Source organism: Narcine bancroftii, chromosome 3 (genome assembly GCF_036971445.1).
Source record: "Narcine bancroftii isolate sNarBan1 chromosome 3, sNarBan1.hap1, whole genome shotgun sequence".
NCBI classification, from domain to species: Eukaryota; Metazoa; Chordata; class Chondrichthyes; order Torpediniformes; family Narcinidae; genus Narcine; species Narcine bancroftii.
Genome location: NC_091471.1, coordinates 275,769,401 through 275,781,623, shown reverse-complemented (window position 1 = coordinate 275,781,623; position 12,223 = coordinate 275,769,401). Strand labels below are relative to the sequence as shown.

The window sequence follows — 12,223 nt, the reverse complement described above, 5'->3', positions numbered from 1 at the left end:
GCTCTCCACTGGCCATCATGTCAGAGGTGCACCAAAGAAGAGGTACAAGGACTGCCTAAAGAAATCTCTTGGTGCCTGCCACATTGACCACCGCCAGTGGGCTGATATCACCTCAAACCTTGCATCTTGGCGCCTCACAGTTTGGCGGGCAGCAACCTCCTTTGAAGAAGACCGCAGAGCCCACCTCACTGACAAAAGACAAAGGAGGAAAAACCCAACACCCAACCCCAACCAACAAATTTTCCCCTGTAACCGCTGCAACCGTGTCTGCCTGTCCCGCATCGGACTTGTCAGCCACAAATGAGCCTGCAGCTGACGTGGACATTTACCCCTCCATAAATATTCGTCTTCGTGTTAGACAACGAAAACAGCATTTCATTGACAAAACCAAGAAACCAATAAATCCAGTAAGAACTCTTGCTGTTCTATATTTAATAATGAACAGCAATGGAATGATTAAACAGCTAATGATAAGATTGACCTATCCTCAATGCTGGTGGAGCCAAGCTCAAGGGCAAAATTCATGGCTGAGGGATTTACCAACACCTTGAGGCAGAAGTACCAAGTTGATAATACATTACATCTTCCTGAGACTCAGTTGCAGAAGGTATTAGGCAGCCAATTAAATTCACTCTACTCAAGGGCACTGGGCATAACATATTCTATGGAACTTGACAGCATTCCAGTACAAGTGCTGAAAATTTGTTCAGCAGAACCTGCTAACTAACTAACCCACCACCAAAACAAGTCTTTCTTCCTGATTAAATTGCTCTTGTGGGCATTCTCCAAATAAAGGTGAATAAATCCCAATCCAACCCATTAGCACTCCATCCACAGGCTCTCAATCATGCAATGGAAGGGACTGACAGTGAAGTCAAGCACCACTTCCAGGCCACTTCTCATTTTGGGGTCTGGCAGGAATGGTTAGCCTCAGGCTTCATTCAGCCTTGGCCCAAATATAGAAAACAGGCTGAACTTTAGAGGTAAATGAGAATGGCTGCTTCGGATGCCAATGCAACAGCATCAATAAGCCCTTGTAGAACTGAAGTCAATGCAATCAGGAAAAACTCTTCATTGAACAAAGTAATTTCAAAGGAATTTTGTTGTAGTTGAACAAAATGAAGCTCCAAAACATTGTTGCAGGATTGTTTTTCTATTTCTGTTCATCAAAACTGCTTGGGTCTATCTGAATCTCCTTAAATAATGAAATAGTTCAAGAGAGTTATCAACTTGTTGAAAAAAAAATTAGAGTATGTGGCCAGGTTTGCAGATGATGTGAAGGAGCAGGTGGTGTTGAGGAAATTAGAAGGCTGAAGGACTTAGACAGATTAGGAGAATGGGCAGAAAAATGGCAAATGAAATACAATGTCAGAAATTGTACGGCCATGCACTTTGGTAGAAGAAATAAATGGGCAAACTATTTTCTAAATAGCGAGAAAATTGAAAATACCCAGAAACAAAGGGGCCTGGGAGTCCTTGTGCAGGAGAGCCTGAAGATAAACTTGCAGGTTGAGTCAATGGTTAAGAAGGCAAATCCAATGCTGGCATTCATTTCAAGAGGAATAGAGTAACAGAGCAGGGATGTGATGTTGAGGATTTACAAGGCATTGGGGAGACCTCCCTTGGGAGTATTACGAGCTCCTCATTTTAAAAAGGATGTGCTAATGTTGTAGAGGAAGTTTTCACAGGGATGATTCCAGGAACTAAAGGCTTATGGATATGAGGAGTGTTTGACAGATCTTAGCCTGTACTCATTGGAATGAGGCGGTGGGGGAGAAATATTGAAACATTTCATATTTTGAAAGGCATAGACAGAGTAGATGTAGAAAGGTCATTTCCCATGGTGGAAGAGTCTAGGATAAGAGAGCACAACTTCAGGATTTAAAGGCATCTGCTTAGAACAGAGATGCAGAGGAATTTCTTTAGCCAGAGGTTTGTAAATCTCTGGAATTTGTTCCCACATGTGGTTGTGGGTGCATTTAAGGCAGAGATTGATAGGTTTTTGATTAGCCAGAGCACCAAAGGAAAATGGATCCAGTCATGGTTAAATGGCAGGGCAGACGATGGGCTGAATAGCCTATTTCTGCTCCCATGTATTATGGCCTTAAGCAGACTGGGGTGATAATTGATCAGTAACTTTCATGTCAAATTTGTCAGAAAATAGCTTTCTCAAAACAACTGTGGATAACCAATAACCAGGCAGGAGATGGCAATGCCATTATGGATTCCACCACAATCAGGTTCTGATGATCAAAATCAAAATGGTTCAGCCAAGTGTAAATTGCAGTTGCAATAGGGATTTAGACACTGGGTATCCTCTGGCCACCAAGGGACAGAGTAACCTGCCCATGAACTGGGAAAGCAGAAGGGCATTATCTGCCACAGCCACCACTTTAAAGAATAAACTAGATTTCTCAGGACCTCTCCAAAGATTTACCTTCCTGGATAATAGAATTCTGTCACAGACCGTTTTAAAATAAAGGTTTCACGTCAGCTTCTATAAAATGAGGAATGAATTTGTTCGATGCTTGTGGCAAATGAGCTGAGCATTGAAAGGTGGTATTCTGTTCTGATGCATGGGATGTGATTGATCAAGGGAATACATATGGCAGTGTGAGTGAGAGGAATGATTTCTTGCTCCATGGAGGATCCTGCCACTATAAAATTTAATGCCTTGTCATCCTGCTGCCAGTTGTGTTAACTCAGGTGATTAATGGATCTACAATTTCCTTCAAGTAGGAAAAAGTCAAAAAACAACTTGTCGTCATGCAGCACCTTCCATGACCTAGGACTAAATGGTGCACCGCTGTGGTATTGGCAGCACAAGGACAGAGAATACATCTTCACAAGACCCTACTGCCTGGTCATTACCGCGATGCCCCAATCTAGGTTTAAACTATTTGTAGAACAAATATGGTGACAGTTTTATTTTGAGAATATTGGGGAATTTAAATTTAGACATATAGCACAGTAACAGGCCCTTCTGGCCCACAAACCCATCCCACACAAATACACTGATTAACCTACAACCCCTATACATCTTGAAAGGTGGGAGGAAACTGGAATACCTGGAGGAAACCAAAGCAGGCTCAGGCAGAATGTGCAAATTCCCTACAGTCAGCACCAAATTCAAACCCAAGTCCCTGGTGCTGTAATAGCACTGTGCTAACTGCTACTCTAACCACGTCCTTCTTGCAGGTTAAATGTTATATTTGGATCTTTGCAAAAATGGCTTGGTTTTTTTTTTTGCTTTCTGTCTCTGCAGGACTTCTTTGACCATGATCATATATGGAGGAAATTAAATCTTTTTTTTTAATTTCATTTTTTCTAGTGGATCGTGTTGCCAGCAAGACTGGCTTTTTAAGTTATTCCTAATTACCCTTGACTGAGGGCATTTGTTTAAAGAGTTAACCATATGGGATGTGTCCGAGATCACATGTAGGCTCAGCCAGCTGAGAGTGGCAGATTTCTTCTCTTGAAGGAGATTAAACTAGATGGCTTATTATTAGAATTTAACAACTTTTGCAGCGGGCATTGCTAAGAGTAGCTGTTGTTATAAATTCCGGACTATTAACTGAATTTAAATTCCACAGCTAGTGTGATGGGGTTTGAATTTGGTTCTCAGGATTGTTCATCTGGGCCTTGGGATTATATTCTGAATAATTTGCAATGTGGAAGACATAACCCAGAATTTTATTTTTAATGAGTCAATGTTCACCTGCACCTTGTGGCTGACATCTTGAATGCGGGTTCTTTTACTTTAGAGTGGCTCAGCACGGTGTGGATCATACATCTTTTTATGGGAGAATTTCCAGTGAAAAGATTCTCTTTTCTCCAGGCATCAAGTATAATCAGAGCAATTTTGTGTGGCCCAAGGTGATAGCACTCCTGCTTGGCAGCCCAAAACACAAGGGTCACAGGCTCCAGACTAGGTGAACACCACCTAGGTAAGGCAAGAAGGAAAAAGTAAAACATGAAAGTTTGCAGACACCATGGTTGAAGTAAAAACACAATGCCGGAGAAACTCAGCAGGTCAAATGGGGTAATTTATAAAGATACATAACCAACATTTCAGGCTTGATCCCTTCAGAGATATGAAAAAAAATGATGGCAGGCAACCGACAAAATAGTGGGGGAGGAGCATGGCCCCAAAGGCCGGAGGTAATAGGTGGAGAAGGGAGGGAGGGCAGAGCAACAAACAGAGGAAGGAGGGATGGTTCTGTGAATGGAGAGGGAAGGGGGTGGAGAGCTGAGGGAAAGAGGACAAAGGGGAAGGGGAAGGAGAATAGAGAGTCTATGTTAATGCCATCCGTTTGAAGAGTGCCCAGACAGAAAATCAAGTTATGATCCTCCAATTTATGGGTGGCTTTGATGGGATAGTACATGGGGCTATGAGACATGCACAGACATGTGACTATGGGAGTGGAATGGAGAATTGAAATGGTTGGCCTCTGGGAGATCCCCGTCACTGATGCAGGCAGAGCAAAGGTGTTCAGCAAACCAATTTCCCAGTCTGCATCCAGTCTCTCCAAGAAGGAGAAGACCCTAGAGGGGAGGAGACTACAGTAGCAGACCAGTGAGGGGCACGATGGCCAAAGGCCTCACATCAGGCTGTAGGCCACTGGATACTGGCTTCTGGGAATGGGATCAATGAGGGTGCCAATGGCAAGCAGGCGTCACGAGATATCCCAGGTTTGACACCTTGCTAATTAGGCCAGAGTTTCAGAATCAGGGTCCGAGGAGAGCGACTTGGATGCCTCGAGCCGAGTTTCACCACTGGAACAGATAGAAGGCCATGCAACTGTAGAGATTATGGAACACAGGAGGCAGCAGGATCGAAGGAGGTGCCAAGACCCACAGATATTCAATGTCTCTGAAGAGATTCTGGTTTGTTTCCTTTATAGAGCCACTGGACTAATGGCATGGGTTTATAGGGCCACTGGACTAGTGGCGAAGGTTTGTGTGCTTTTACAGGCAAACAAAAGGAAACAAATTTTGTCTGAATATACAAGCAAAAATAAAGGAACCTTAAACCTGACTCCAGAGCACCTTACAAATACTTCTAAAGTGTGACTATCCTTGTAAAAATATTTGTTCTACATACTTCACCAATTCCCCCCCCCCCCCCCCGCAAAAGTCCTTTCTCTTCATTAATCTTATGTCCAACCAGTGACTACAGAAAAAAATTAAAGTTTGTACTATATTAAATTGAGGAAAAATGAAAAAGCAGCAAGTTGGAGGTATGGAAGTATTTTAGGTTAACCAAAAAAAAGACTGAGTAATAGAGTAAACTAGCAAGAAACATAAAACAAGACTGTAGGTGTGCAAAATGGAAAAGATAAGCAAAGCCAATATGGATCCCTTACAAGCAGTAAAACACAGAAGTTTGCAGACACCGTTCTTGAAGTAAATCTGGATGGCATTAACATCAACATCTCCAGTCCAATTTCTGCTAACCTACTCTCCATTCTCTCCCTCCCTTCCTGTCCTTTCTCTCACCACCCCATTCCTTCTCTATTCACAGAGCCATCCCTCTGCTTGGTGCTGTGCCTTCCTTACCTTATCAACCTATTATCTCCTGCCTTTGGGATGGTGGTCCTCCTACTATCCCACCATTTTGTTTGGGCACCTGCGACATTTTTCCACACCTTGATGAAGGGCTCAGTCCTGAACTATTGGTTATATATCTTTATCTTTGCTATATAAAGTTCACTGTTTGACCTGCTGAGTTTCTCCAGTGATGTGTTTTTATAATGGATCCCATACAGGCAGAAACTGGAGAATTTATATTGGGCAATAAGGAAAAGGCAGGGGAATTAATCAAATACTTTGCAATGGTCCCAAGAAACACACACAAAAAAATCTCCTAAATAATGAAAAAAAAATTGCTTTTGGTAAATAACTATAGAAGTTATTCAGTTTCAAAACTGGTAAATTCCACAATTCTGAAAGAGGAAGATTTGGAGAGATTGGATCATTATTATTTTCTAAAATTCAACAGATTTGCAAATGGTTCTGGCATATTGAATGCCAAAATGTAAAAGGGGCGACTTGGATGCGGGATTAAGAGAATGCTGACCTAACAATGATGTTGTCTTGTCAGTGAGAAGTTAATTCAGGGTTCAAACTCATCTGTGAAGGTCATATCACAAGATCACAAGAAAAAGGAACAGAAGCAGGCTACTCCATGAAACTTCCCTGAGCTAAACTGTTCTCACATCTAGTTCTAAGTTCCAGCCTTGTCCCCATGTCCCTTGATGCCCTGACAAATTAGATACCTATCAATTTCCACTTTAAATTTCCCCCAATATTCCTGCCTCCACAGCTGAATGTGGCAACAAATTCCACAAATCCACGACCCTCTGGCTAAAGAAATTTCTCATCTCTGTTGTAAATTGCTACTTTTAATTCACGACTGTACCCTCTTGTCCTGAAATCACCTAACAAGGGAAACATTCACATTTACTCTGTCCAATCTATTTATTATGCGAAATGTTTCTATGAGATCCCCCATCATTCTTCTATATTCTAATGAATAGAGTCCAAGAGTCACTAAGCATTCCTCATATGTTATCATTCTCATTCCTGGAATCGTTCTGGTAAACCTCCTCCTCTCCAACCTTGCTATATCCTTTCTAAGATTATGGGACCCAAAGCTGGATGCAGTATCCAAATTAGGTTTCACCAGTGTACCATAGAGTCTCATCAACACTTATTTATTCTTATACACAATCCCCTTTGAAACGACTACCAACATAGCATTAGCCTTTTTTTTTAAACCATCAATCCAATCTGGGGGTCAACTTTCAGGTTATCCTGCACGAGGACCCCCAAGTACCTTTGTACTTCTGAGATTTGAATTTTCTCCCCATCCAAATAATAATCCAACCATTTATTTTCTTAACCAAAATGCACAACCTTACATTTCTCAACATTATACTGTATCGCATCTGAAAGAGGTCAGGAGAGTTATTGCTTACCTCAGACCAGAACGGGCACATTATCTGGTCGATGTCACATTCCGGATTCTTGAAATTTGCTGTGTGTATTTCCACAATCAGCAAACTCATTGATCACATGTTCGTGCTTCTTTTTAGCATTACATACAAGGGAGGTATGTTTATCCATTTGCACAGTGGAATAAAGCAAATAATGCACATTGACGTTAAATGTCTTGGAGAATTATCAATTTTCACATCTGCATGATAGGATTCCTTTATCCATCCTGTTGTGTACAGTACTTAAAAATATTCTTCCCCAAGCATATTACAGAAATAAATGGGTTGATGGTACAGAAAATATCAAGTATAAAAAATGAATTAAATGGAGGATAGATTATGTAATATGCTATTAAATGGGAATCAAGTACCTAATTCTTGATTGCAAACATTGCTGATGCTTGATACAAGCTTCCAGAACTCCAAAATGTTAAATTGTATGAAACATTCACTGCAGTGCAAACATCCTGGAATTTCCCTTTGGGATCCAATTGCTTCAGTTGGTTTTAATCCCTAATTCTTTTGAAAAACTTCCTTCAATTTTGTAAATAACTGTCACAGACTAATTCAATAAGTTACAGAACAGCAAATGAATCTGTTGTCTGGATACCATTAAAAAGATATCAACCAGCTTGGGGATTTCTGACCTCAATTCGATCAATAAAGGTCTGCTTCCCTTTTCAGAATTTAAATATACATCAATTTGCTTAAGCAATGCTCCCAATCTCTCAGAATTTCTAAGTATGCAAACTCACAACCTGATTAATAATTGCCAGTGACATGGGCCAGGAACAATTTTAGACCAAAATAAACTCCTGAGTTAGCTTACTTTGTCTTGAGAGTCACTTCTCCATTAATCTACCAATTCACTTCTCCGTTGCTTGTTGAAGAGTGTTATAACCTGGAGAATACAAGTTCAAGTTGAGGTAATGGTTTATATATAGGTACAAACCATGAAGTGCAAACATGTCATTGAAATTTTACTTTTTTCCTTTGCTCATCCTGGTGCAGTCAACAACGAACATGGTGAGAGGCTTCACCAGGATATTGTGACCATGGAAAAGTGGCATCACGGCAACTGGAATCCGTCAATGCTGACTGACTATTATTGGACACTAACACAAGAGGCATCAGATGCTGAGTATGGTTGAGAGGGGATTTGATGGAGGTGTTTAAAATTATGAAGGGAATAGATAGACTAGATGCAAGTAGATTCTTCCCCCTGAGAGCAGAGGAGGTTGAAACAAGAGGACACAAGTTGAGGGTAAGGGGGCAACATTAGAGTATGCTTCTTCAGAGAGTGATGGCTGAATGGAATAATCTTCCGACATGGATAAGAGGGGGTTAGAGGGTTATGGGCGGAGAGAGCTAGCGGAGTTGTTTGAGTGAACCAGCGTGAACTTGTAGGGCCAAGATGGCCTGTTTCCATGCCATAAACTGTTATATGGTTACAAATAAAAATTAGTGGCAAAACATTTTTAGGTCAGTTGAACTAGCGCACCATGTTCAATCATTATATGATTAAACATGCTAAATTCAAAATAAAAGTTAATTTAACATTTCTCCAACTTTCTATGTGATACAGAAAATCTGAAATTATCTTTGTATTCATCTTGAAGTTATCTATCATAATCCCCAATTTTTTTTTTTCAGGAAGCAAATCTTTTAAAAATATTTGTTTTCCAATGTTACATGGAAATTTTTTTTTTTTTAATTTTAAAATTGAGTTTTTAAGTGAAAAGGAAACCAGACTTTTACTTATTTAAAAACAAAGAGATGGTACTGTTAGTGCAATGCTGTTCCAGCTCCATCGACTTGGGTTCGAATCCAGCACTGCCTGTAAGGAGTTTGTATGTTCTCCCCATGGCTGCGTGCTCCAGTTTCCTCTCACCCTTCAAAACCTATGGGGGTTGTAGGTCAATTGAGTGTAATTGGGCAGCACTGGCTTGTACGTTGGAAAGGCATGTTACCATGCAGCATGTCCACAAAAAAAAATCTCCCCTTGGGGGGAGATTTTCCAGAGGAACCCCACTTTATTCATTGGAGCGTAGAAGGTCGAGGGGGGAATTGATCGAGGTATTTAAAATTATGAGGGGGATCGATAGAGTAGATGTGAATAGTCTCTTTCGCTTGAGGGTAGGTGAGATTCAAACAAGAGATCATGAGTTAAGAGTTAGGGAACAAAAGCTTAGAAGTAACATGAGAGGGAACTTCTTCACTCAGAGAGTGGTGGCTGAGTGAAATGACCTTCCAGAAGAGGTGGTCATAGTAAAGTCAATTCGATCATTTAAGGAAAAGTTGGATAGGTATATGGATTGAAGAGTTATGGGCAAAGTGCAGGTAGAGATCATTTAGATCGGTACGGACAAGAGGGGCCGAGATGGCCTGTTTCCATACTGTAATTGTTATATGGTTGTTATAAGAATGACTGGTTTAATGCACCACCCAGAGAGCTAACAAAGCAAAGAGAACATTAAGCTCCTATTACATCCATTGTAATGCTTTCTCGTGCCAATTTGAATGAAAGACCATCAACCAGGAACACTTATTTCGATTCTCTTTCCACCGACGCTGCGTGACCTGCTGAAATATTCTGAGCATTTGCAGCTTTCAACTTCCCAGTGATGTTTATGTTGGATCACAGTCAAGTAGAGTTTGAAACCCATGGTAGCATTGTTTATATTTTCACAATACTATGATTTTGCGCAAATATACAATTATTATTTCTGAAATTTCACTTTAGATTCATAGACAATGCCTTCAAAATTTGTGCTCAATCCCTACGAGTTTATTTTTCTTTACTGGTTCAAAATCTTTGTTGAGGTTTACCCCAGTTATTGTGTTTCAACTCCCTAATATATTGTGCCTCTGTGACCTACCCATTTTTTAAAAAAGGAGCAAAAAAGGTGACAGTTTAAGATAAAATCTACACAGATTTAGTGAAAAGTTAAACAAGAATTGGCATAGGTGAAGTAAATATCCATGACTTTTTACCTCAGAGTAGGTGAATCTAAAACTAGAGTTAAGCCAAGAGGAGAAAGATTTAAAAATGTACCAGAAAGGACCAGATGGTGGTGGGTGTATGGAACGAGCTTCCACAAGAGGTGATCGAAGCAAGAACAATTGCAAGGTTCAGAAGTTTACAAAGGTACATGGGGAGGAAAGCATTAGAAAGAAATATGCTGTCTGAAGGCAATTGAGACCATCATATATGCCAGTGTATAGGACCCCCTCCCACCAAAAAAAAAATCTGGCATTTACCACTGACCAGTGGAGTGATGCTGGCATAACATTTTAAATACCAGATTATCTTGTAAAGGTTTGAATTTTATTAGCACATTTTAAAATAAACCACCATCAGCTCCTGTAACAGGTTGTTTAAAGTCTGTACAGAGTCGATGGCAGTCGGAGAGGGTGAGGGGACCCCACGATGGAGTGCTGCAACTGCATTGGACATGGGCAAGTTTGCTCCCCTGAAATGCCCCTCAATGCATACACATACTTTTCGCTGTCACCATTTTTGTAAAGGAGAGTCATGGGACCTGACCAGGACACTCGTCTGGAGGCGAATTGGGTTGTCAAAGCGAGGAAGGTGGTAGATTGCACCTGTGACCTGACTGGGACACGAGTCAGAGCAAGCAGGATGGGGATAGGATATGGAGGGGGAGGGGGAGGGGAAAGATAGCAGCGGGGTTGAGACTTTGCTGTTAAGGTTCAGATTTTAGACAAGATGACCTAATTTTGAGGCATAATTTTTAAATTTGGAGGATTGTCCTTCATACCAGCATATACAGTACCTTGGTCTGCATTGTCAAGTTGGGCCAAAGGGTCTGTCTTCGTGTTGTAGAACATTATGATTTCAAGACCACTCAATAATAAATAATCTTTTCAGAACATAGAAAAGAACTGTTTTCTTTTTCCCTGGGAATGGTGTGACCAAATTATCTTTAACGGGAATAATATTACAGTTCAGTGCTAACATTCAAATGAGCCTCCAGCCTTTTCCTATTCACAGTGGTCCCAAATACACTCTTATTTTGAAAGAAATCAGTTTCAAATTCTCTTGAAAAAAAACCACTGCTGAATATGCTGGTCATTAAGCACGTACATTTAAATAATAATTAGATCACACAAGCCCAGACATCAGAAAAGTAAACTGTCTGTAGATTTACTAGGATGTTGTCCAGACTTCAGGAACTGAGTTTCAAGGAGAGGTTAGGACTTTATTCCCTGGAGCGTAGAAGAAGGAGGGGAGATTTGATAGAGGGATTTAAAATTATGAGGGGGATAACCAGAGAAAATGTACATAGGCTTTTTCCACTTAGAGTAGGTGAGATACAAACCAGAGGACATGGGTTAAGGGTGAAAAGGGAAAAGTTTAGGGGAAACATTAAGGGGAACTTCTTCACACTGAGCATGGTGGGAGTGTAGAACAAGCTGCCAGATGAAGTGAAGAATGATGGGTTAATTTTAGCATTTAAAAATAATTTGGACAGGTACATGGATGGGATGGATATGCAGGTCAGTGGAACTTGACAGAATAAGAGTTCAGCAGACTAGAAGGGCCAAAGGCCCTGTTTCTGTGCTACAGTGTTCTAAAAACAAAAATGTTGGAAACACTCAAAGTTAGGCAACATTTGTGGAAATAGAAAGATCAAATCAAACACCTTTAGTCAGATGAAGGCTGCTTGACATGAAAGATTTACACTTTCCCTTTTCAAAGACGAGACCCGATTGGCTGAGCATCTCCAGCATATTTTGCTTTTATTTCAGATTTTTAACATCTGTGGTTTTCTTTTCAATTTTCAGTCTGGACATTGGAACAATCCATCAGCCACTTGTTCATGCAGCATGGTGAACACAATGAACCAGGCTAACAAATATGATAGAGCTTTGAAGAGTGCTCAAGAGAAGTCACTATTGGATTCTTGTTTACCCAAAATCAACCGATGAAAGAGAATGCTGGCTCCACTATTGTCTGCAGGAGACTTGCTGTTGTAAGAGGGTCATGTGGTTTTGTAAGCAGAGAGAGTCAAACAGGCTTAACAGGCTTTCTCAGAGAGAGAGAGAGAGAGAGAGAGAGAGATCACTTGACAGTGTCAGCCAGCAGACGTTTCTGGGACTAGAACAGGACAAGCTTGCAAACTTTTGGAAGACAGCCTGGTTGAAGCCCTTGTGGTTCATGCAAGAGGAAAGGACTGGCTGTTTCACTTGGAACAAGAGGA

At 40.8% G+C, this 12,223-nt stretch overlaps 1 protein-coding gene across 1 annotated transcript in view; it reads right to left on the bottom strand.

Moving 5' to 3' along the window:
* The window catches only part of cbarpb (CACN subunit beta associated regulatory protein b), a 212,108-nt gene that overhangs the window by 130,009 nt on the left and 69,876 nt on the right, over window positions 1–12,223 (bottom strand). Inside the window, exon 5 of the mRNA XM_069928184.1 lies at window positions 7,828–7,899. The gene's annotated coding sequence lies outside the window, so the exon portion shown is untranslated. The remainder of the gene's footprint in view (window positions 1–7,827; window positions 7,900–12,223) is intronic.